The sequence below is a fragment of the Pongo abelii genome, chromosome 8 (genome assembly GCF_028885655.2).
Source record: "Pongo abelii isolate AG06213 chromosome 8, NHGRI_mPonAbe1-v2.0_pri, whole genome shotgun sequence".
NCBI lineage: Eukaryota > Metazoa > Chordata > Mammalia > Primates > Hominidae > Pongo > Pongo abelii.
In genome coordinates this window covers 120,250,673-120,275,753 of record NC_071993.2, presented here as the reverse complement: position 1 = coordinate 120,275,753, position 25,081 = coordinate 120,250,673, and the positions used below count along the sequence as shown (strand labels likewise).

At 42.0% G+C, this 25,081-nt stretch overlaps 1 non-coding gene across 1 annotated transcript; it reads right to left on the bottom strand.

Moving 5' to 3' along the window:
* Positions 1-10,256: 10,256 nt before the first annotated feature.
* LOC112135380 (U6 spliceosomal RNA) lies at positions 10,257-10,363 on the bottom strand. The gene has a single exon (XR_002916661.2). It is a non-coding gene; the product is annotated as a U6 spliceosomal RNA (small nuclear RNA).
* Positions 10,364-25,081: the final 14,718 nt, after the last annotated feature.

Genomic DNA, 25,081 nt, shown 5'->3' with positions numbered 1-25,081 from the left:
TTCAGACTGTGGGGAGCTCCATGGGACAAATGACTTTGTTTTTGGAATAGATTAATTGTAAGGGAGGAGAAATAAGAGTGAGACTCTATAAATTAAAAGATACTTAGAAACATTTCAACCATTTGCCATGTGTAGACTTTTTGAGTCCTGGTTCAAACAACTGTAAAAAAAAAAAACAAAAAACAAAAAAAAACAGGTGGGGCCAGTCATGGTGGCTCATGCCTGTAATCCCAGCACTTTCGGAGGCCGAGGTCGGTGGATCACTTGAGGTCAGGAGTTCAAGACAAGCCTGGCCAACATGGTGAAACCCCATTTCCACTAAAAATACAAAAATTAGCTGGGGGTGGGTGGCGCACACCTGTAATCCCAGCTACTGGGAAGGCTGAGGCAGGAGAATTGCTTGAACCCAGAAGGCGGAGTTTGCAGTGAGCTGAAATCGCCCCACAACACTCCAGCTTGGGAAACAGAGTGAGACTCCATCTCAACAACAACAACAAAACAGATAAGACAGGTGGAAATTTGGACACTGGATATTTAATGATATTAAGAAATTACTGTTAAATGTTTAGGTGTGATAATGGATTCGAGGTTATAATTTTTAAAGACCCTTTATCTTTTAGAGGTCCATACTGAAATACTTACAGATGGGATATTAATATCTGAGAGGAAAAGGGTGAAAACACAGATGGCACAAGATGGGCTCCAAGCTGGTAATAATTGAAGCTGGGAAATGGGTACACAGGCTTCACTGTACTATTCCATTTTTATTCCTTTTTTTTCAAAGTTTTATTGAGGTACAATTTACCATACAATTCATTCATTTAAAATATACAACTCAATGACTTTTAGTATATTCAGAGTTGTGCATCCATTATCCCTGCCAATTTCATAACATTTTCATTACCCGAAAGAGAAATGCCCCTTAGCCATAACCTCCCAATTCCACTCTACCTCCACCGCCAGCCCTAGGAAATCACTCGTCTACTTTCTGTCTCTATGGATTTGCCTATCTTGAACATTTCACAGAAATGGAATCCTGCAATTTATGATCCTTTGTGACTAGCTTCTTTCACTTAGTATCATGCTTTCAAGGTATATCCATATTGTAGCATGTATCAACACATTTCTTTTTATTGCCATATAATTATCTATAATATGGATATACCACATTTTATTTCTCAATTTATCCACTGATAAACATTTAGATTATTTCCGCTTTGAAGCTATTATGAATAATGCTGCTGTGAACTTGTGCACAAGTTTTTGTGTGGACATGTTTTCATTTCTCTTGGAAATCTACAATCATACATCTAGGAATGAAATTGCTGGATGATATGGTAACTCCATGTTTAACCCTTTAAGAAACTGCCTGTAATCCCAGCACTTTGCGAGGCTGAGGCGGGGGGATCATGAGGTCAGGAAATCGAGACCATCCTGGCTAACATGGTGAAACACTGTCTTTACTAAAAATACAAAAAATTAGCCGGGCGTGGTGTCGGGCGCCTGTAGTCCCAGTTACTCGGGAGGCTGAGGCAGGAGAATGGTGTGAACCCAGGAGACGGAGCTTGCAGTGAGCTGAGATCGCGCCATGGCACTCCAGCCTGGGCGACAGAGCAAGACTCTGTCTCAAAAAAAAAAAAAAAGAAACTGCCAAACTATTTTCCAAAGTAGCTGTGCCATTTTACATTCCTACCAGAAATATCCTATTTTTATATACAATTTGAAATTTTCCATCATAAACTTGATTTTTCACAAAAAACTTACCCTCACTGGCTGGAAACCACCAATGCATCATCACCATGTCAACCACTACGACTTTTTCTAACATGTCCGTGTCCATTTTATCTACATGGGCACTCTGATATGAGATCACGAATCACTGTCATTTTTAATACCTTCCTTTTTTTAGGGTTTTAGACATAGACTTTCTCCATTTCATTTTTGGGGGCACAGCCCCTGAAAAAAGCCCAAAAGATTAGAATCCGTAAATGACCTAAAGCAAGTTCCCAGAGTGGAGGGAATTCGAGGCAGAAGTCTCCGCCCCACAGTGAAGCTAAGTAAATGCTTGCATGATGACTGCCCCAAGATAATTACATAAAATGAAGGCCACAAAGGAAATAATTGCCATGGTAAGATGCAGAGAGGAGAGACAGTCTTCGGAGCCCCAAGGTTAAATGCTGGGGCATAAAGAGATGTAAACAAGAGAAATCTTTCAGCACAACAATTTGGGAAGTAATGGCCCACGGAGTCACATTCTGCAGGTGTACAGCAAGCACTTGGCTGCATTATACCCTCCCAGGTTTCCATTTTCTCTTGTCAAGAGGTCTTTCACTGAAGACACAATTGTCTTCTAAAGAAAGGCTGAAAGGCCATGTGAACGACTTGAGTGATAGGCTGTAACGTCTTGGATGCTCAAGAAAAAGCAATGCTAATGGATTTGTACACTAAATAACAAGAAGAGAAGGGGGAGAGGCCCCACCTCGGCCTTGCCACAGCACATCTTCTCAGACATTGCTGCAGAACCCAGGCTTTGGTTTAAAAAATAAAAGTCTCTCCCTGGTGAGGACAAAGGATATCTGGGTTCCTGGGAGTCCGGACCTGACTCCCCTTCCCCCTTACAGTCAGCCTGGACTGAGTTTCCTTTCTGAAATTCTCCAAAGACCTGGCAGGTATTCCCTCAAAACCTGAGGACAAGTAAGCTTCCCAGCCAGCCTCCCACAAACATGCTCTGTCCCAGGCCCAAGGTAGCCCTCCCCTTTCTGGTGTACCTGATAGCAAAGCATCCTAAGTGATCTCCCAGCCTGCCAGGTGAAATGGTCCGACCCTTCCTAGAAGTCTACAAGGCCCCTAGAATGCTCAAATGAGCACTGTCAAGGGATAATACCATGAACAGCATGTCATAGAATGCAGGCACCACAGAGGACCCCAGGGTCATCCTGGTCCAATACCCTCCCCCTAGAAACAAGGACACTGAGAACCAGAGAGGGTCCGCGACCCTATGGGGTCACATGATCAGCTCATGTCAGGCTGTGGGATTCCACCCCTTTCTCTCACAGAAGTGGGAGTTCACTGGAGAAAATAAGAAATATCACTTAAGACGCCTATCTCTATTGCTTCTGACTCCAGGGATGAGACAGGACAAGGAGACCTAAGATTTTTATATTCTAATATTTAGGTAACCATAACCTAAAACGACATCTTTTGATAGCTGTTTTTTTTGTTTTGTTTTGTTTTGTTTTTTTGAGACGGAGTCTCACTCTGTCACCCAAGCTAAGTACAGTGGCATGATCTCGGCTCACTGCAAACTCCGCCTCCTAGGTTCAAGCGATTCTCCTGCCTCAGCCTCCCGAGTAGCTGGGATTACAGGCGTGCCACCACACCTGGCTACTTTTTGTATTTCTGGTAGAGACAGGGTTTCACCATGTTGGCCAGGCTGGCCACAAACTCCTGACCTCAAGTGATCCGCCCACCTCAGCCTCCCGAAGGGCTGGGATTACAGGTGTGAACCACCACACCTAGCCTTGATAGCCTTTACTGCAGGTTTAATTGTTCTTGTGTAGGAATGTGGACAATGGCCTTTTGGAGGCCATAAAGTCCATCTCTCCATATATAAATGAGGAAGCTCAGCCCCAGAGAGGAAGTGGCACAGACACAGAGCTAATCCTGCTTCAGTGTCCCAATGCTCGGGAAGGGCACCACCCACCATCCCTCTTGTTAAAGGAACTGGAAACCAAGGACACACCCTTGAGAGGCACCATCACCACCACCACCCCATCCATCCAATCTATCCCCAATCTGCCCCTCCTATGTCCTCTGCATTTCCTGGGCCACCCGCTAGAGCAGGCTGTCACAGCCTCTGCTTCACCGCTTCACTGCGCTCAATCATCTGCCATTGCCCCCAGCCCCAACCAGCCTCAAAAACCACAGGTGCAGTGGCTTTACGGTGATGCTGCTCCCCCATTTAAAATTCTTCAAGGGCCCTAGCAATAAAGCCCAAATCCTGATGTATTGCAGGTGCTGCCTGGCCTGGCTCCTGTGTGAGCCTCCAAAGTCATCTTGGTCCACTCCCCACCCCCATTCTCCTTGTTCAAGCCACACTGACCACCTGTCCATCCTTCAAATACAGCATGTTCCCTTCCACCCCCGGGCTTTTTCAAGATTGCTGTTCCCTCTCTGGAAAGTTCTCATCCTGCTGCTCACTGGATTCACTTACAGATTTTGGTTTGTGTTCTTCAAGGAAGTCTTCTCTGACCCCAGCACTGGGTGAAGTTCCTGTGCTTAATGCTTTCAGAGCAAAGCTTCTTTCCTGGAGAACATTCATCTGGTGTAGAATCATATGCTTATTAGTGTGAAGGGGTGAACAGAGTCTGTTTCCCTAGGCAATAAGGATGAAGTTGGCTTGGTTTCACAATTATTTCCCAGCGCCTAGCATAGTTCCAGGTACCAGGTATATTAGTCTGTTCTCTTGCTGCTAATAAGACACACCTGAGATGGGGTAATTTAAAAAAAAGAAAAGAGAGAGGAGTTAATTGACTCACAGTTCCACATGGCTGGGGAGGCCTCACAGTCATGGCAGAAGAGGCAAAAGGCACATCTTACATGGTGGTAGGCAACAGAGAGCATGTAAAACCATCAGATCTTTGTAAAACCATCAGATCTCCATGCCACTGCACTCCAGCCTGGGCAACACAGTGAGACTCCATCCCAAAAAAAAAAAAAAACCCATCAGATCTCATGAGACTTATTCACTATCACAAGAATAGCATGAGAAAGACCCACCCCCATGATTCAATTACCTTCCACAGGGTCACTCCTATGACACGTGGGAATTGTGGGAGCTACAATTCAAGATGAAATTTTTGTGGGGCCACAGCCAGACCATATTACCAGGTATGTTTTCAGTCATTACATGGCTGTATGACTGGGACAGTTGTTAAGATATTGAAATGCTTCTGTATCCATTGGCAATTAACCACTGCCCCAAACCTTCCCAGTGCCCCATGATACCCCAGCTAACCCATCCCCTCCTCTGGACCTTTTGGACTCCCTATAATCCAGTAATTAAAGGGTTAATGTGTGGCACAGCGCTGAGATAGTGACAGCTACATGTTTTAAATATCACACCAGCCTGCATACAGCAGACACTTAACTAATCATGGGTTGACTGAAAGAATCATGGTAGAGCTAGTGTTTCAGTCCAGATCTCTCAACTCCCTGTTAGTTATCTTTCTGCTTTGTCCTGCTGTCCCCCACCCCAGCCCCCAGTTGACATAAAGGGCTTTCTTGGCAAGCTCCGGAAGGTGACATGGTCCTGTTCACTCATGGGTCCTTCTGAGCATCCCCACTCCCGACTCAAGCCTTCAAGAGCACTACAGCAGGCACAGGCCTATACCTGCCTGCCTGGGCTCTGAAGTCCATGGCACAGGGTTGGCACCAGGAGCAGAGGCATGCAGGTACCCTTGCCTCACCCTCTGCTGAAATTCTCTAGGGAATCCCCACTTCAGCAGAAGTCATGTGACCTTGGGAACTCCATTCACCATTTCAAAAGAATATGACCACCTAAATACCAACTCTTCATACCAGGCAGTCTTCCCTCTGAAGGAGCAAGGTGAAAGAAGGAAAATTTTTCTTTCATTAAGGAGGATACTTGGCCTGGGTGCAGTGGCTCACACCTGTAATCCTAGCACTCTGGGGCCCAAGGTAGGAGGATCACTGGAGTCCAGGAGTTTGAGACCAGCCTGGGCAACATAGAGAAACCCTGTCTTTACAAAAAAAAAAAAAAAGTTTTAAAAATTAGCAGGGCATGGTGGTGTCTGTCTGTAGTTCCAGTTACTAGGGAGGTTGAGGCAGGGGAATCACTTGAGCCCGGGAGTTTGAGGCTGCAGTGAGCCATGACTGTGCCACTGCACTCCAGCCTGGGTGACAGAGCAAGACCCAGTATCAAAAAAGACAAAAACAGCAAAAGATACTCAATTATAGCCATTTTTTATTCTTGGGCCACCCGCATCATGGCGGAGCTCCCTAAGTTCTGGGCGTTGAGAAGGCGGTACCTTTCTTAGTTTGAGTTTCCCCAAAAGCAGAACCTAGGTATAAGTTGTTTATTTGAGAGTTGAGCCAAGAAAGCACTAGAGGGAGAAAGAAAGTGAAACCATAATGAGGGTGCTAATGGACTAATGATCAGGCTACATCTGCAGGCAGCTGGGCTCAGTCTCACAACAGACCTGAGAGACTGTGGAGGTAGCTTCTGAATTGTCTGTTAGAGGGACAAGGAAGCTGTGGTAGTTATCCACCAATTCCTATCCATCATTGATTGAGAGGGTCCTTCTGGGGCATTCATTCCCTGGCACTTCTGGCTTGCCCTGTGATCTGGCCAAGCACAGTCAGGAACCATTGGAGTATCCGGGAGCTGTCTGCTGGAGACCTCACGCAGGGTCAAGGGGATATGTGTGGGGACTCCAACAGCACCAGCTATAGAATTCAAATGCCTTAAAGTGGAAAACTCTTAGAGGCCACCAAGGAAGCTTCCCACTGAGCAGTGTGGTGAAGTGGGAAGAGCTTGGTCTTTGAAATCCAAGCCTTGAGCTTGAATCTTGCTATGATATTTACTAGCTGGGCCACTGGGTGAGTTTAAACGATGTCTCTAAACATCGATTTTTCCATCTGTAAAGATTATACTAAAGATTAAGTTAAATGCTATATATAAAGTGGTACTAAACTGGACACATAGAAGGTATAGTTCTGGAACATTATCAATGATAATTGACATAATAACAATTTCTTTCTAAATAAAGTAAATCTTGAGTTTCTCATGATCTAGAAGGCTCACGAAGCTGAGGATTTAGGAAGGCTAATGTCTGCTCTATTTAAAGGTAGGAGTAGACAAGTTTAACCTTTGACTTTCTTTAATTCATTCACTCATTTCTTTGTTCATTCAAAAAAATATTCATTAAGACTGCATCTCCATTACCTCATCAGCAAAAAAAAAAAAAAAAGAGGGTTGTAATCATTGCTGCAACAATTACTTCTCAAGTAACTCCTAGCATTTACCTTCTTTCAACTTTCAACTATTCTTTTCAGGAAGACAACTGACTATAATGAAAAAAAAAGGTATAATGGTGCTTAAATGCTAATTCTGCCCACTTAGTAGCTATATGACTTTGAGCAAGTTTCTTATCTGTTCCATATTTCTTCATCTGTAAAATGGGTATGATACCCACCCCACAGGGCTGCTGCAAAACTCAAAAGGAACAGCATCCTATAAATCTCTTACAGTGTCAGGCACATAATAGGAACTCAGCATTGTTGGTTCCATCTTATCTCCAGGGTACACGTGGTCCAGTAGCCAAATGTTTAGGGGTTTTAAGCGGGTAAACATTTCAGATTTCTGGGTAGAAATGAGAACGATACAATGAGACAGAATTGAAGCTGAGCTTATCAGCAACACGTTTATGCTACATGAAAGTGCAAGGCTTGCTGGGGGGTGACAACTCAAGTTTGAGTTTTACTCAGCTAGTCTTTCCTCACTCCCAACACAGTGCCTGCACATAGTAGAGACATTATCAATATGTGTTGATAAATAAATAAAACAAACAGGCTGCTTTTCTGAACAGAAGAGCACAACCAAAAATATACTTCAAAGAAGACACCATGGGCAAAACCAAGATCTTTGAAGCCAAGTACGACAGCATTTCTTTGTGTTGTTTTGTTTTGTTTTTCATTTGGGGGGATTTTTTTTGAGACAGGATCTCACTCTGTTTCCCAGGCTAGAGTGCAGTGGCATGATCTTGGCTCACTGTGACCTCAACACCTGGCTAATTTTTGTATTTTTAGTAGAGACAGGGTTTCACCATGTTGGCCAGGCTGGTCTCGAACTCTTGACCCCAAGTGATCCACCCACCTCAGCCTCCCAAAGTGCTGGGATTACAAGCGCGAGCCACCTTGCCTGGCCTATCTGGGGAGTTTTTTAAAAATATTGATGCCTGGTCTCCACCTCCAAGATGCTAGGTTATTTGGTCAGGAATGCAGCTTGGACGAAGTTATTGTTTAAAAAAAGAAGAAAGTGATTCAAATCCCTCCAGGGGATTCTAATTTGCAGCCCAGGTGGAGTTCTCTGCCTGGACCACCACCAGCAGCCAACGCAGGGAAAGGACCCATTTTCTTGGGTAAAATTACCTCCCTGAGTTCTTCATGGTACCTCATATCTGGCCATGAAGAAGGTGGCTTTCCTGTCATCTGGGGGCCAGGCCCCCACCTACTGAGAGGAGAAAGAGTTAACCCCGAATCCAGCCTTCCCACTCCCCGTTTCATGTGTGCCTGTCCTCTGCTGAGCCCCATTTGCAGCCCTGTAGCTTGGACATCTGGTTCCATTCCTTGGAAATGGCTCCTTTTCTCATTGCTTCCCTCTCCTCAGGGATAGCTTTCCTGATTCCTGCCCAGAAGGATGACCTGGGGGCAGCAGGATCTAGCCCTGGAATGTCCCCACAGCCTCCTCCCAAGTCCAGACTTCCAGGTGGGGTTTTTGAAGTGATTACATCAGCCCGTTCATCAGAAATGTTCCAACCCTCCCAGGAATCTCTCTGGGACAAGTACAAGGTTCTGGCTAATTTTAAACATAATTAAAAGATTTTCTTCTTTCTTTCAAGGCATGCTCAATTTCCATAGCCCCCCCACTCCTTGGGATACGGTTCCTCTGAGGTCTTTTTCTTTTTCTTCAGTTTTTCAGATTTTTTTTTCCCCCAAATGTGAACACTTGCAACAGATTCAAATCCTTTTTGCTTATTTGGCCCAGTTTATCGGCAGATAGTATTTTTACAATGCAGAAAGGTTTTTAATGGGATGTGGAAAATGTCTTTTTCCTCGAAACACTAATAATTTTTAAAAATCCCTTCTTTTATTTTCTTCAAATTGCTTTTTATAACCCATTCAGCATTTTCAGGGACATAATTAAAACATCAAACAGTTTTCCTGCTGGTTATGCTAAAATTTGAATACTTGAGGCAGCCACTATTATTAGATATTAAAATGGACTTGAGTATTTATTAAAAAGATCCTCTTAAGTAACTATTCATTTGGGTTTGCTCTGTTTAATATAAAGACAACCCCCATAATGTGAAAATACCTGTTTCTAATAAAGACCTTAATTGCTAGCAGGAGGATATTTTTTAAAAATATAAAATATGTATTTTGTTCACTATTTTTCCAGCTTAATATGACTAATTTCCCCATTCATCTTTATCCCTAAGGAAAAATATATAAAGAAAGGCCATTACCAATACATGAAGCTCAGTAGTTTGCTTTCGTTGGACGTAATTGCTATCAAGAAGGCTAGTAGCCGGGTAATTTTGGTTTAAATGAGTACATAGCCTGAAAAAGGATAAATTAACCTTTGCAGGACTGAAATTAGATTCCAGTGAGTGAATGTTCTAGCTCAACACAAAGTCCAGGGAAGGGGAAAATGTTGCCTGGGAAGAAAAGCTGGTGAAATGCTAAGCACTCACATTGGGGGAGAACAGGGGAGCCAACATGGAGAAAAAGAAAGAGCAGGTCAGGTGCGGTGGCTCACACCTGTAATCACAGCACTTTGGGAAGCCGAGGTAGGTGGATCACCTGAGGTCAGGAGTTCAAGACCAGCCTGGCCAACGTGGTGAAACCCCATCTCTACTAAAAATACAAAAATTAGCCGGACACGGTGGTGCACGCCTATAGTCCCAGCTACTCGGGAGACTGAGGCTGGAGAATCGCCTGAACCTGGGAGGTGGAGATTGCAGTGAGCCGAGATGCACCAGTGCACTGCAGCCTGGGCGACAGAGACTCTGTCTCTAAATAAATAAATAAATAAATAAATAAAACAAGGGGCAGAAATGGTGGAAACCACAAGCATTTGTTTCTCTTGCTTTTTCAAGGGTTTGTGGATACTTCCTTTTTTTTTTTTTTAATTTTAAAATATTTTATGTCTATGGATTGAAAGAATAAATATTAAAGCACCATATTATCCAAAGTGATCTATAGATTGAATAAACTTCTTATCTAAATTGCAGTTCTATTTTTTCACAGTAATGGAAAATACAATTCTAAAATTTACATGAAATTAAAATAAACTTTGAATAGCCAAAGCAATCGTGAGGAAAAGGAACAAAGCAGAAGGATATCATACTTATAATTTCAAACTATATTTCAAGACTATATAGTAATAACAGAGTGGACTGTGCAGAAAAATGAACAAAAAAATGCAACAGAAATAACTACTCTCACACATTAAAAATATGGAACACTTCATGAATTTGCGTGTCATCCTTGCGCAGGGGCCGTGCTAATCTTCTCTGTATCATTCCAATTTTAGTATATGTGCTGCCGAAGCGAGCACAGGGTTTGTGGATACTTTCTAGATAAATCATTTTCTCTTTTCACAAAACCCTGGCAAGCTTCTCCGAGACAAAAGCAGATCAGGTCAATTCATTTGACCCACTGTGATTACCAGCATATGACATGATAGAGCCATGTCTGATACACAAGGAATAATGGTGGGACGAACTTGTAAATGACATGTGAGAATCAGCCCTTGTCTCCCTGGAGCTTACTAAAGAAAGCAAGACTAGTAAGCAAATCTAGAATACAAGATGGTGTGGGCCAACTATCTTTTGAATGGCACAGAGTAAATTCTTTGGGTTTGGGACACAACAGAACAACACAAGTCTTCTCAGTGGAGATTGCATTGCCCTGACCTTGATAAACAAGTCAGCTAAAGAAGCCGTGTCCTCTTAAGTCCTCAGAAATTCCTACAACACTGGAGGGTGGAAACTCCTGGGATTTCATGCCTTCAATTTTGTCTACGTGAACTCACACTGTTGAGTTCAGTCCTCACTTTTTCATTTATTTATTTTATTCTTTATTTTTTATTTTTTAAAAGACAGTTTTGCTCTGTCACCCAGGCTGGAGTGCAGTGGCGTGACCTTGGTTCACTGCAACCTCCGCCTGCCGGGTTCAAGCGATTCTCCTGCCTCAGCCTCCCGAGTAGCTGGGACTACAGGCACATGCCATCGTGCCCAGATAATTTTTTTTTTTTTTGTATTTTTAGTAGAGACGGGGTTTTGCCACATTGGCCAGGCTGGACTTGAACTCCTGATCTCAAGTGATCCACCTGCCTTGGCCTCCCAACGTGCTGGGATTATAGGCGTGAGCCGCCATGCCCAGCCAATCCTTACTTTCTCTGTGAGATGGAAGAATGATCAGATGATCTGCAAACACTAGCTAAATGTCTACCCTGCACCAAAAACTTAAATGCTGTGGAGAAATGAGAAGAGAAGAGATAACAAATTTAGCATCTGCAACTGGCAACTTAAAGAACAGGGTGTATACCACCCCACCAGCCATCTAAATCTAACAACTGTAGGAAGTATACAATAGGTTCCACATGAGTGGCACAGTTACTGATGCTGTGGAAAGTGAGGACAGGCGTCACCCCCCAGGTCCTGGCAGCTGGGAGAACTAGCTTAAGAACATAGACGAACTCAAAGCTGATAAAGACAGTGAAGACCCTCTTCTAGGTGAAGAATGCTAACAGGGAAACAGAAGGCAGGGAGGAGAGGAAGACACATTCCTTGGCTGAGATGCTATTGGCACTTTCAAACCAGAGAGCAGATAGTTTCAAAAAGGAGGGAAAGACTTCCCAAGAGAACAATTCCCTCTCCCTTTCTCTGCTTCTTCTGTCCTTTCTAAGCATACCCCAGTCCGCAGCCCTTATCCAATTTGATGCTGCTGGCCAGCGTTATTTGGGGAGGAACAAGGGCTGGGAAAGGCTCCCTTGCCAAATTCTTCTTGATGAAAGCCTTTCCGTTCTCAGTTCCATAACCCCCACCCACTTGGAGGGCTGGCCCAAACTTCCATGACCCAAGGTTAAGGACCCTGCACCACAGGTGGGGAGCACAGCTGGGCACATCTCAGCCGGTCCCATGGCCTCTCAAATAGACCTGATGGATGGTAAAGACAGAAGAAGAGGCAGAACTCTACAGAGCCAATGCCAAACACATATCTAAAGCCAAAGAATTTTGTTTCTCTACCCTTCGTTGAAGTAAAAACAGCTCCAAGAGTATTCCCTGGAGTGTGAGATGGTTCTCTCACATACGGGGTTCAAAGACACTGTAAGGCGTGTAGCGTAGCTGAAAGTGTCTGTATATAATAATGCCTTTATGATGTTGTTTTGTTTCTGGCTTGCCTGTACCTGAATTATCTGAAGACATTGTTTGAGGCTATGAAAAATATGAATAATATTAGGCCTTGAGATCAAAAATCATTTTTTACTTCCATAGTTGTTAGCTGCCAATATCCCACTCACAGCTCTCAATTTCCAAAGCAGCAGTGAAATGCTGGAGAGACCAGGTGAGGGGTTTTTTTTATTTTCCTTTTTCTTAGTTTTATTTTTGTTATTATACACCGGTCTTGATTTTTGAAACTGTTGAAAACTGTTTGATGTGGCAAAAACCAATCATGGGAGGGAAAACACAATTTAAATGTGAGATAAAAAGGAACTATGCATACATGTATAACGAGATGTTCACCTAATGGAAAAAACCGTTCACTGCCTTCCAGGATGGCCTCATGTGCTCCATTAACCCAGCGTCTCTCGAGAGGAGATGCCGCCAAGGATCAGTGATCAGCTCTGGCTGGAGAGCCAAAGAAGGTTTTCCATGCAAAAACACACATTGCTGGCCCATCCTTTGAAATGGCGAGCAAGACTCTCTTTTTTTGTCTCTTTTTCTCTTTCATGACTCTGCTCATTTGACCTGGCCTACTGAAGAACTAAGTTAGAAGTTGAATTATTATTATTATTGTTATTTTTGCCCCTTTTACTTAATCCATGGGCAGTGCTCAGCCCATGTTCCAATAAACATTAAGGGCCAGAGTCACAGCTGACAGGAGTTCTCCTCGGGTTGATCCACTTTCAGACGCGGGCTCCAGGATCCACTACATCTAATCCTCCAGGATGTGCCGCATCTAGCATCTAACACGAGAACTCTAACATCTGCCGTTCATGATTTCCTGACCAGAAGACTGGGCACCTCGCTTCCAGCCTGGTTTAACCTCTAACTCGGTCACAAGTTTGCACACGTCACTGTGTTTTCTGGGCCTCAATTTCTTTATGTCTTCTCCATTCTCCCACTTATTAAGGCTCAGAGTCAGAAGGTTATTGATGCTTCTGTCTTCATTGGCCACATTCCCAACCAGTTTCTGTCTTAGAGTCATGGCCTCCAACCACCCCTCCTTTCCATCCTGGCTGCCCTTGCCAGGGTTCAGGCACTCACCACCTCTTACCTTGACACTACCAAGGGGTCCTAACACATCTCCCATTCCAGTTTCTCCCCCTCTTCCTTCCTCCACTCCACCCTCACACCACTTTTAGATTCACCGCCTTAAACACTTCTCTAATTCTGTCCTTAACCTATTCAAAGCCCATCAGTGGTTCCCCATGGCCTCTCAGTAAAGGTGATACTGTGCTTCTCCCTCAGCCAGTCCCACTCCTCTACAAGCTGCCTCAGCCTCCGTTTTTGTCCCACTGCTCCCCTAAAAGCACCAACTCTCCAGCCAAACAGCACAGCTTACTTTTCCCACACCCCCTGTGCCTTCTGTCCCCACCCACTCACTCACTCCGAGTTCTCTTTCTGGAGTGCCCTCTACCCACCACCTCCACCTGCACTCCGATCTCTGTAGAGAAAAAGCTTTTCTATTTGCTTTATGTGTAAGAAAGCTAAGCAAAACATTATTCATAATTGTGAGAAAATAGAAAAAAATTGAATGTCTTATTGGAAAAAAGTTATTGGACAAGCATGCGTGACTTTATAAATCATGTCTGTGAAGAATATTTAATGATATGTGAAAACCCATTATTCTGCTAAGTGAGTAGACTTCAAAAGTATTTATTCAGTATAAACCCAATTTTGTGAAATATATATGCGTATGTGTGCAGATGTATGTGTGTGTGTGTGTGTGTATACACACACATCAATAAAAATCTGGAAGAATACATCAAAACGCTACTTGTGTTTTCTCTCTGGGTGCTGGGATTATGAGTATTTTAATTTTCTTCTTTATGCTTTTTATATTTGCTATAATGAACGTGTATTGTTTTTATTATTTAAAAGTACCAGAAATAAAACAATGAATAGCCAGGTGCAATGGCACATGCCTGTAGTCCCAGCTGCTTCAGAGACTGAGGTGGGAGGATCACTTGAGCCCAGGAGTTCGAAGCTGGCCTAAGCAACATAGCAAGATATCATTTATTTAAAAAAAATAAGTGGGCAAATAAACAATAAAAATCCTACCATTTTTCAAGTGTCACCTCAAAGTTTACTCTTTCTTCAAAGCCTGTTTTGATGCTGTACTTCATGCCCCCAACCACAGACTTATACCAATTGGATATAACTGTCTCTTCATTTGAGCCCCCTACCATGGCACGTGATTTGTATTTGAGCTATTGTGTACATCTTTACCCCTCCCTCTCGACTCTGCGGGGCCTGGGAGCAAGGACTCCAAATCATGACTGCCTCCTCACTCAGCCCAGCACACAGCTGAGTGTGCCCAATGGGTGTTTTCCACCTGAGCTGGCCACACTCAAGCTCTATTGGCTAAAAGGGTCATTGCCTGGAGAGTCTAAACATCTACATTAACCATCCTAGGCATCTCAGTGCATCTTGTCCTGCAGGGAACTAGCCTGAAGAGAAGTAGCTCAAATAACTTTTATTTATTTCTTTCTTCAGAAAAGAAGAGAATGCCAGTGTCAATTCACCCCTGGTCTCTTCTTGTTAGCAAGTTCAAGAGACACTTGGCAATACTGACTGCAGAATACAAAGACGAAATTCAAGGGTTCCTAGAGGGTGTCTGTCCCTAGAAACAAAGGACATCCTCATCTTGAAAACGTACGTAGTAGATGTACAGTCATGACTCATTCCCTTCACCTCCTAAGTCTTGGGCTATAAGTGTTGGATGTTATAGACTGAGACCAACATGGCCAGCCATCTCACCCTAATCTCTAGTACCAGGGTTTTCCAAGAGTTGTCGTCAACTTGGACCTCAATCCATGACTCTGAAGACTCAAAGATCCCCAAGTGCAAGGATGTTCTCTTCCTGTTTCCTGATGCCTTGCCAACAGGAACATTTCTGCAGACCTTATCATTTCCTTTTCCCTCACCATGCCAGAGAAATGCAGTTAACTGATGTGTATAAGAAGGACTCACAGAAATCACCCAGTTAGGTGGTGGCTCAAAAACACAGTGGGGAGTGGGATACATTTCCCACTTTGGAGGAGAACCAGTGTATGGAAGGACAATTTAAGAATTACCATGAATCTCCAAATATACCCACCATTTTCCAAGTCTTCTTCATCCTCAGATCTCACTCAAGTCCCTTCCCCATAAGGAAATCCTTTGAGACTATCCATCCATCTATAATCAATTCCTTCTCTGAACCCCCACAGCCAACTCAATACCCACCTTTTGAAGTTTTCTGAAAATTACTGATACTGTAAATAAAGCATCCAACACAGGACTGAACATGTAGTAGGTGTTCAATTATTATCCCTAATAAGAAATTGTGTAGTCTTCATTAGTGCTTATCTCTTTAATTGAATGGGAGCTCCTTGAAGATGAGAACCATGTCTTCAGAAGTAAAGCTTAACTATTTATCCTCATTGGGAAATGGATTGTTCTAGATCACAGGAATTTCCTGGGTAGCTGAGAGTTTAACTCTTTGAGGATGGCACACAGATATCCTCAGATGAATTGGTTCTGACTATTGTACTACAACACCCCCCAACCTTGAGCCCTGACACATAGCAGAGTCTAGGGAGGGTTAAGTCAGTATGTCCAACACTGCTGAGACGTGCAAGGGTTTCTGTGTTTCTTACCACAGAGCAATCCCACATCTCCTACTTCTCCACTAACTTCTACCTCTCACCTTTGGGAGTCAGTCCTTTGCTTACTGTCATCAAATCTAATCCCTCAGCAGCCCCTGTAACTGCTTCTTATCATTGACACTCTTCCTACTTCTCTCTGAGGGCTTCATCCACCTCTTCCTTGTCTCCTCTCAAACACATCTTGGCTCTTGTGTGGAAATGTGTGGCCTCCCCCTCTCAGGTCGCAGCATCTGGGGTCCTCCCTCCTTGGGTCCTTGGGTCCCCACTGTCACTTGCCCTTACTTCCCCGAGGAGGTTCTCTTTCTCTAGCTTGAGGCTAGTTCTCACGCTGGACCACGATCATAAGCCTCCAGATAATAGAACTTCTCACCATCCTTCTAAATGACCTCCGCTCCTGGTAAAGAATTAAAGATGTTCCATATTCCATTAAAAACTGGCTGGTTGACTCTGCGAAGTAGTTACTGAAGAAACTTCTTACTGCTCAGGACTATCTTTGGCTTCCGCATATAAAGGATCAGTGTGAGCCACAGAAACTTCCCCAAGCTATGCAAGGTTGTGCCGAGTTTTGTGGGGAATAGAAAGTTTTAGGAGAGTTGGTTTGATTTTTGTAATTTCCTAAAGACATTTGACATCAGAAGCTTCTGGGGCTCCAGATGTCTGGGTCTCTGTGGCATGACCCAGCATGAGGCAAGATGCCGAGAGAACAGACATGGCTCATTCTGCAGCCCTCTGCAGATAATTAGCACGGCTAAGAAGCAAACAAATTCCTGCCTATTGCTCTATCTACGTGGCTCTTGCGGAAGTCTGGGAGAGAGGGACTTTTTCTTTCTCAATCGAGGCACGTGGAGGTGACTGGGGAGAGAAGCAGGGAAGATGAAAACGCCGACTTGTGAAGCCACACCACAACATGCTCTGTGAACTTCTGATTTGCAAATGAAATTTCTCCCACAGACAATGCAGGCAGCATCAAGCCCTGATTGAAGACACAACTCATGAAAGTCTCCAAGTCAGATTTGGAAAAACCTCCAGCCACTGAAGGCAGAAGGCAGAGCTAGAAATAATGAACCACATTAACTAAGAAATCACAAAAGCCATCTCTATTAGACAGCTGTGCAGGTCAAAAGGAAACCAGACAGGAGACACCAAGAGGAAACTCAGGCTCCCCAGGATAATTGCAGTGCAATTAATCCAGGGTGAGTCATGGCCCTGGTGAAAGTGGGATCCTGCTGCAGTTAGGAGGGAGAGGGTGCTGGGACCATCCCTGGCTCTGTCAGCAGCAATTCTCCTTCCTCACCATCTGTGGCACCCAAGGAAACCACCTCAGGAAGTAGGTCACTAAGATGATGTCACTACAAAAGAACCCAGAAATATCAACTCAGGAAGTGCATCTCCTAGACACCTGGATATGGAGTGAAAAGCCCATCCCAGTTCTTAGGCCAACTGGGGCTCTGTCAGCAAGTCAAAGTGACAGCAAAAGGACAGGTAAGGGAAAATGATGGGCAATGAGTGCCTGCAGGGTGCTAGGTGCTGGATGTGATGCTGTTCTTTCCATAACCCTATGAGCTAAGTATTTCTATCCCCATTTCATAGATGTGGAAACTGAGCCTCAGGTTAAAGAAAAGCAAGCCAGGAGGAAAACACCAGGAAGTAGAGGTCAAGGTTGAGGGTGGGGCATGAGAGGAGAGAGAAGACTAATTAATCTAAGAAAAGTCCCCCACATTCTCCTCGCATCTTCCTTGGCCCTTTTCTCCCCTGAATCCTGGACCTCGAGAAAGGCAGAGGTCTCTTTAAGACCTATATTCAAGTCACAGACAAGATGAAGCAATGCTTCATCCCTCTTTAAGCATGCAACACATGCACCAAACCACAGAGAATGGCAATGCTCCGATTATGGAGTGCATCTATCAACAGGGAAGCATGATGCACAGGCATACTCAGGAAGACTCTGGGCTAGCAGGTGGTCCTGATGAGGGAGGCAGCCACAAACCATGCTTTGAAAAATGCAATCATAGACCTTTTAATTCCTTGAACTGAAAGTGTGCTAGTTGGTGTTATTAAGCATTTCTCCCTCCTCACCCAGGAGTATCTGTGGAGGTCTGAGAACTTTCTGGCATCCAGAAGGGCAAAAACAGGCCAGTCAAGTATCCAATGACCACTTCTCTCATGTCAGTGTCCCCATGGGAAATGGTATTGGAGCTGGCTGGTACCTGCTTTCAACAGCCAATTGTTACATATTTAGAAATTTGCAAACTGGTTGTTAAATCTTAGTAGCTTGAAATCTGCCATGGTGGGCACTAATTACACCACAGTAATTGGCAAACACTAAAAATCAAGGATTCACACACACACACCCAGAACCAGTTTACTGGTTGCAAGTGACAGAAAGGCTAATCAAACCATCCTGAGTAAGAAGGGAGGCTTACTTGTTGTCATAACTAGAAAGTCCACAGGTAGAACTGTTTTTAGAGACAGCTGGAGCCAAAAGCTTAAAAGATACCATTAAATCTTTGTCTCTTTCTCCATCTTTCAGCTCTGCCTTTCTCTGTGTTGGTTTTAATCTGCAGACAGACTTTCTCTATGCGGCAAGGAAGACGGTAACTACCTGCCCTGTATCCACATTGACCCAACCTGTAAAACTCTAAGGGAAAAAATCATTCTCCTGTTGGATCTAAAGAAAAGTCCTGAGTGGATTCTGATTAATGTGCAGTCATATGCCCATCCCTGAACTAGTCACTGAGACAAAGGAGAAGAGAGACTCCAACTGTCCAGCAAGGATCATGTGTCCTGCCCTGAGAGAGGGAGGTAGCCACCACGATGGACATTGGGGGATTTTAGAAAACCAAGAGCTGGCCAAGCACGGTGGCTCATGCCAGTAATCCCAGCACATTGGGAGGCCAAGGTGGATGGATCACCTGAGGTCAGGAGTTCGAGACCAGCCTGGCCAACATGGTGAAAACCCGTCTCTACTAAAAATACAATAATTAACTGGGCGTGGTAGTAGATGCCTGTAATCCTAGCTACTCAGGAGGCTGAGGCAGGAGAATCCCTTGAACCTGGGAGGTGGAGGTTACAGTGAGCTGAGATCATGCCACTGCACTCCAGCCTGGGTGACTCCATCTCAAATCAATCAATCAATCAATCATAAAAAAACAAGAGCTAGGGATTGATATTTGAGCAAACTCCATCTCAAATCAATCAACCAATCAATCATAAAAAACCAAGAGCTAGGGACTGATATTTGAGCAACCTCTCTGACTTAGTGAGGCAATGGACAGCAAGGCCCTCTGAAATGAAAGGCTTTACTCAGCCCCTCAGTGCACTGGAGTGAGAGAAAGATGGAGGCAGTCTGTGGGAATGAGGCAATGAAGAAAGCTCATGCACAAGGACTTAATCATTGTCAGTGCAATCATGGGAAAATGGTAAACATAGGGTATCAGAGTCAGAAAGCCCTGGATAACATTGGCTACCACCACATGACTAGTCATAAGGATTCAGTAAAATCCCCACGAACAGAGCTAAGCAGATGTAAGGCATGTTGTGAATGCCCAGTATGTGGTAGCCACCATCATTGTTATTACCTCCATCTATCTGTGTGCCCTCAGATTCCTCAGCTATAAAAACAAAATGATGACAATAAGACCTACTTTGTAGGATTATTATGAGGTTCTGCACCGCTATAGTACAGAGCCTGGCCTATCACGGTTATGCCATATAACAGTAACTAGCTTGATAAGGTGGAAATATTATTTTTCAAGACGCCCTTGCTCTTATCTCAGCTCTTTCTTTGAATCATCAAAATATATTCTTGACATTGTTCTTCCTTTCCTCTGAGTGCATTAAGGAATAGTCACAGAAATAAGACACTCATTTTGTCTCCAAAAAGAACCTTCTGGAAATGTGTTACTCCAGCAGTTTTTCCAGAGTAGGTGGGTTTCATTGAAGGGAAGTCAGATGTTAGCAAATATTTTCTCTCATGCTGATTTCCTGAGAAAATTGTATAAGCTCCTTAAAAGTTAAGAAAAAAATTATCCATCTCTCTAACTTCAAAAAAGACATTGAAGGAGATGTTAGTGAGGTACACAAGCTCTTTAGCAGAGTAGATAATATCAATTGCATGTTGCTGCTACTTTTGATATTACGTCAATGACAGGAGTGGAGGCAGAAGTAGAAATTCAAAAAAAAAAATTCAGAAGTGACAGATGGGAAGAGCTTTGCCACTCAAAGAATAATAAATGTTTGCAATGGCCTACTGGGCAAGGCTGGTGAGGTAAAGACAGTGGGTTCGTTCAAGTAGCAATTAGATGCTATCCTGGGGGAAACACTGTAATACAAGAGAGAAGCATCAATGTGGTGAATGGCTTTTCACGCTCCTAATACTGCCTGTGTTCTTTTCGTACTCTTAAGGGTCTGCAGTCCCAGCAAAATAAGTGAGCACAGAAAGTAGGCCCAGCAGTATTCTCTGAGAAACTGGGCCAACAGAAATAATGCCATTCAGATAGGACCACAATTTGCAATGCTCAGCCATAACATCCATTTCATTCCCATTGTCTCTTAGGTCTTGAGAGACAAGGATGATGTCAGGGCAGAAAGTGGAGACGATTGCATCCTCAGATCCCTGTTAACTATGCTCAGCTCTGCTCAATTATGTCAATGAAGCCTGCTACAGTCCTGGGTTGGGGAATTCAATGTCATATACAAATTGGATATGAGAGTATCCTAAATAAGAAAGGCCATTGGCCAAGTGCCAGAGCTTTTCTTCCTGAAAGTCCATCCTGGTCTTTGCCTATCCCAGTTTCAGGGAACTTCATTTCTGTGCCATTTTCCCAACGTGAGTAAAAGACAATGTTTTCAGATATTTTCAGAGACACATACTTTCTAGAATCCATTTGTACCGTAGTATTTCACATGTACTTTTAAGGTCTTTTAAGTTCTATGTCAAAGACATAATTCAAGTTTACAATACAGCTTCTTTATTTCAATGCTGAGATAAGGCATTAGCAGAGTGCTGTCTCCCAAATCCCAAGCCCAAGTCACATTTTAAAAGAACAGGCAGGTGCACATAGAGTCTTGAACATAAAGGAAAAGAGACAGTTAAGGATTGCCAAATGTTTGAGAGGTGCCAATCTCAAACATAAGAACTAAAACTAAGGCAAGAGAAAAACATTTTAGAATTTGTATAATTAAAATTTGCCAAAAAAATAGAAATACTGGGAATCAAAATTTTGGCCACAAAAATAATTAATATGTAGGCTGAAAAACAGTGTGAAATAGATGAAGAGCAAATTAATAATTTAGAAAACTGAGAGGAGATATTTGTGCAGAATCCAGTGTAAAATGATTATGAGCTCAAAATAGGACAGAAAACAGGTTGCTGTTTTTGCTGATTTCATCTAGTAGGATTGTCGTTCCAGATTTTATCTAACAGAATTTTTAGATGGAAAGAATGAAAGAACAGCAGTGAAAATAAATTGTATTTTATTTAATACAATTTATAAATTGTATTTTATTTAATACAATTTATAAATTGTATTTTAATATTCATTATGCACAATACAAAATAAATTGTATTTTAATAGAAAAAAATTTATAGAGCTGATCTTGCATATTGATGTGACCCATTAAGTTTGTAGAAAAATAAAATGACTTTAAACACATCATACAAAACTTCATAAAACTGAGGATAGAATGAAAAATCCTAGAAGCTTTCAGGTATGAAAAAAAATTATCTACCAAAATACAAGAAAAAATGGAATCAGACTTGTAAATAACATACTGTTGAAAAAACAAAGCAAAATCTTACATTTCTGAGAGAAAATAATTTTTTGCCTACAGTCTCATATCTACTCAAATTACATTCACCTGAGAGGACAAAATAAATATTTTGTCTGACATTTAGAAAGTCATAAATGTTATCACATTTATATTCTCTCATTCTCTGAAATAATCACTTCAGCAGAAACAGAAGCAACATGAGCAAGGAGCCAGGCACGGTGGCTCACACCTGTAATCACAGCTACTCAGGAGGCTGAGGCAGGAGGACTGGTTGAGACTAGGATTTCAAGAATAGCCTGGGCAACATAGCAAGACTCTGTCTCTAAAAGATAAAAAATAAAAATAACATTAGCCAGGTATGGCGGCACATGCCTGTAGTTCCAGTTGCTCAGGAGGCTGAGGCAGGAGGATCACTTGAGCCCAGGAGTTTGAGGCTACAGTAAACAGCCATGACTGCACCACTGTTCTCCAGCCTGGGAACAGAGCGAGACCCCATCTCAAAAAAAAAAAAATAAGCAAGGAGTATATGAGGAATTCAAAACATGGTGTTGTTTAATATATGGTTAAATACAAATAACTTTTGTGCATAATGAAATGTATAAAAATTAATCATATTTGGAAAAATCTCAAATCATGCCAACATGAAAACATGATGGGATGGGGAGAGAGGACAATAAAAGCAAGCTAAGGTTAATTAATAAAAGCAAGCTAAGATTGTATATATAAGCAATTAATAAAAGCAAGCTAAGATTAATAAAAGATATATACATAAGATTAATAAAAGATTAATATAAAATATAAGATTAATAAAATATATATAAAGGCAATGAATAAAAGCAAGCTAAGATTGTGTGTGTGTGCGTGTGTGTGTACTAACTAGACATTAACAGAGAAAAGGATAAATTTTGCATGTAAAAAGTATATGGGGAGAGTCTCTGGTAATGAGTAGCTCACATTGGTATAAACTCCTTCAGATACCACATGTAAGCTCAACAAAATATATAAAACAATTTTCTGAAGGAAGTGGAGAGGAACCAAAAGTAGGCAGAAACTGAAAGAGAATGAACACCTGGAAAAAAGGAGCAACAATGTGTGAGTTTCCCATTTTTATAGCTTTCCACCTGAAGACAGACAGTAAGAGGTAGAGCAACTGAAACTTGGATTGAAATCCATAGTTTCACTGGCTCGAAGATCCATGGGACAGAATTTGTCCACAGACGCTAAAGCATGAGAAGATAAGTCTCAGAAAAGAGCCAGAGAAGGGGAGCCTCAAGTCTATAAATAAACTATGCTGACTAACTTGAATTATGCTAGCGTGAGGAAGACTCCAAGAAGTCCAGCTAAGCCAACAACCACAGGGGACCTAGAGTTTGAAGTTTAGAGTTAATCAAGTTAAAGGTCTGCTAAAGCAAAAAATGTCTATGTACTTTAGAAGATTATAACAACATTCAAAGTCTTTAAAATGTATCATTTAAAATGTCTAGGATGCACAAAAAATTACTAGACATGTGAAGAAACAGGAAAATGTGGTTCACATCCAGAAGAAAAGGCAACCAAGAAACGCCTTTTGCAAGACGAACCTGATATAAAAATTATCAAACAAGGACTTTAAAGCAGCTTTTGTAACTATGCCCAAAGACGTAATGGAAAATATCCTCATATAAATAAACAAAAGCAAGAAATCTCAGCTGAGGAATAGAACTATAAAAAAAGAATCAAGTACAAATACTATAACTGAAAAAAAACTAAAGTTTCTTAAAATAGGATTAACATCAGATTGAATATGACGAAAGGAATAGTCAGTTAACTTGAAAATAGAGCAAAAAATGATGGAATCAGAAGAACAAAAAGATTGTTAAATGAACAGAGATACAAAGATCTGCAGGACACTATCAAATATGTAATATCACATGATTGAATTCTCAGAAGGAGCAGGTAGAAAGAATGGGGCAGGAGAAAAATGTGCAGTAATAATGGCCAACATTTTTTCCAAATATGGTGATAAATGTAAGTTTACACCTACAAGCTCAGCAAATATCAGGAGGAATAAATACAAAGAAAAATCACACGGCACCTTATAATCAAACTAATGGGAAACAAAGTAAAGAAAAATTGAAAGCAGCCTGACTTAAATGACACATTAAACAGAAAGAAATAATACAAATTACTCCAGACAGCAGAAAACGTGGAGGCCAAAAGACAGTGGGAAGATATCTTTAAAGTACAGAAAAGAGGCAATTGTCAACCAGAATTCTATATCCAGAAAAATACCTTTCAAGAATGAAGGTAAAATAAACACATCTTCTGATAAACAGAAACTAAAACAACTCATCACCAGCAGAATTGAGCTACGAGAAATGCTAAAGGAAATTTTGAGGGTAAAAGGGAATTTGGAACTTCAGGAAAGAATGAAGAGCATCAGAAGGAGTGAATATTGGGTAACATGAAAAACTATTTTTCTTAATTTCTTTAAAGTACATGCACCTGTTTTAAGCAAAAAATAAAACATGTATTGTGGAAGTTAAAACACAAGTAAATGTAATACATATGACAACTGTCTTAGTCTGTTTCTGTTTCTATAAGAAATACCTGAGGCTGGGTAATTTATAAAGAAAAGAAGTTTATTTGGCCCATGGATCTGCAGACTGGATAAGAAGCATTGTGGGGGGTGGGGGGCACCAATATCTACTTCTAATGAAAGCCCCAATCTGCTACCGCTCATGGCAGAAGGGAAAGATGAGGCTGGTGTGTATAGACATCACATGGCGAGAGAGAAAGCAAGAGAGCAAAGAGGTTGGTGCCAGACTGTTTTAAACAACTATCTCTCTTGGGAACTAATAGAACAAGAACTCTCACACATTACCACGAGATGGCACTGAGCCATTCATGAGGGATCTGCCCCCATGACCCGAAAACCTCCCATTAGGACCCATCTCCAACACTGGAGATCAAATTTCAACATGAGATGTGGAGGGGTCAAACAAACCAAACTATGGCCACAACTATAACGTAACGCATGGAGGCTTAACAGACCTATGCATTTACAAAATTCTTAAGTTTTGTGTGAAGTGGTACAATCTGAAAGTTAGGTGATTGGGAAAAGATAGGGAAATATGTTGTAATCCTTATAGCTACCTCTTAAAACAAAACTAATCCAAATATATAATAATAAAAATAACATGGAATTCTTAAAATATTCAATAAATCCAAAAGAAGGCCAGAAATGAGCAACAGAGAAACAAAAAAACAGATAAGTAAATGAATAGAAAAATGGTAAAACGAAATTCAGTCATATAATAAATTATATTAAATGTAAACAGACTAATTAAAAGACAAGATCTAATTAAAAGACAAGATCATGAAAATAATAACAAAGCAAGACCCAACTATATGCAGTCAGTAAGA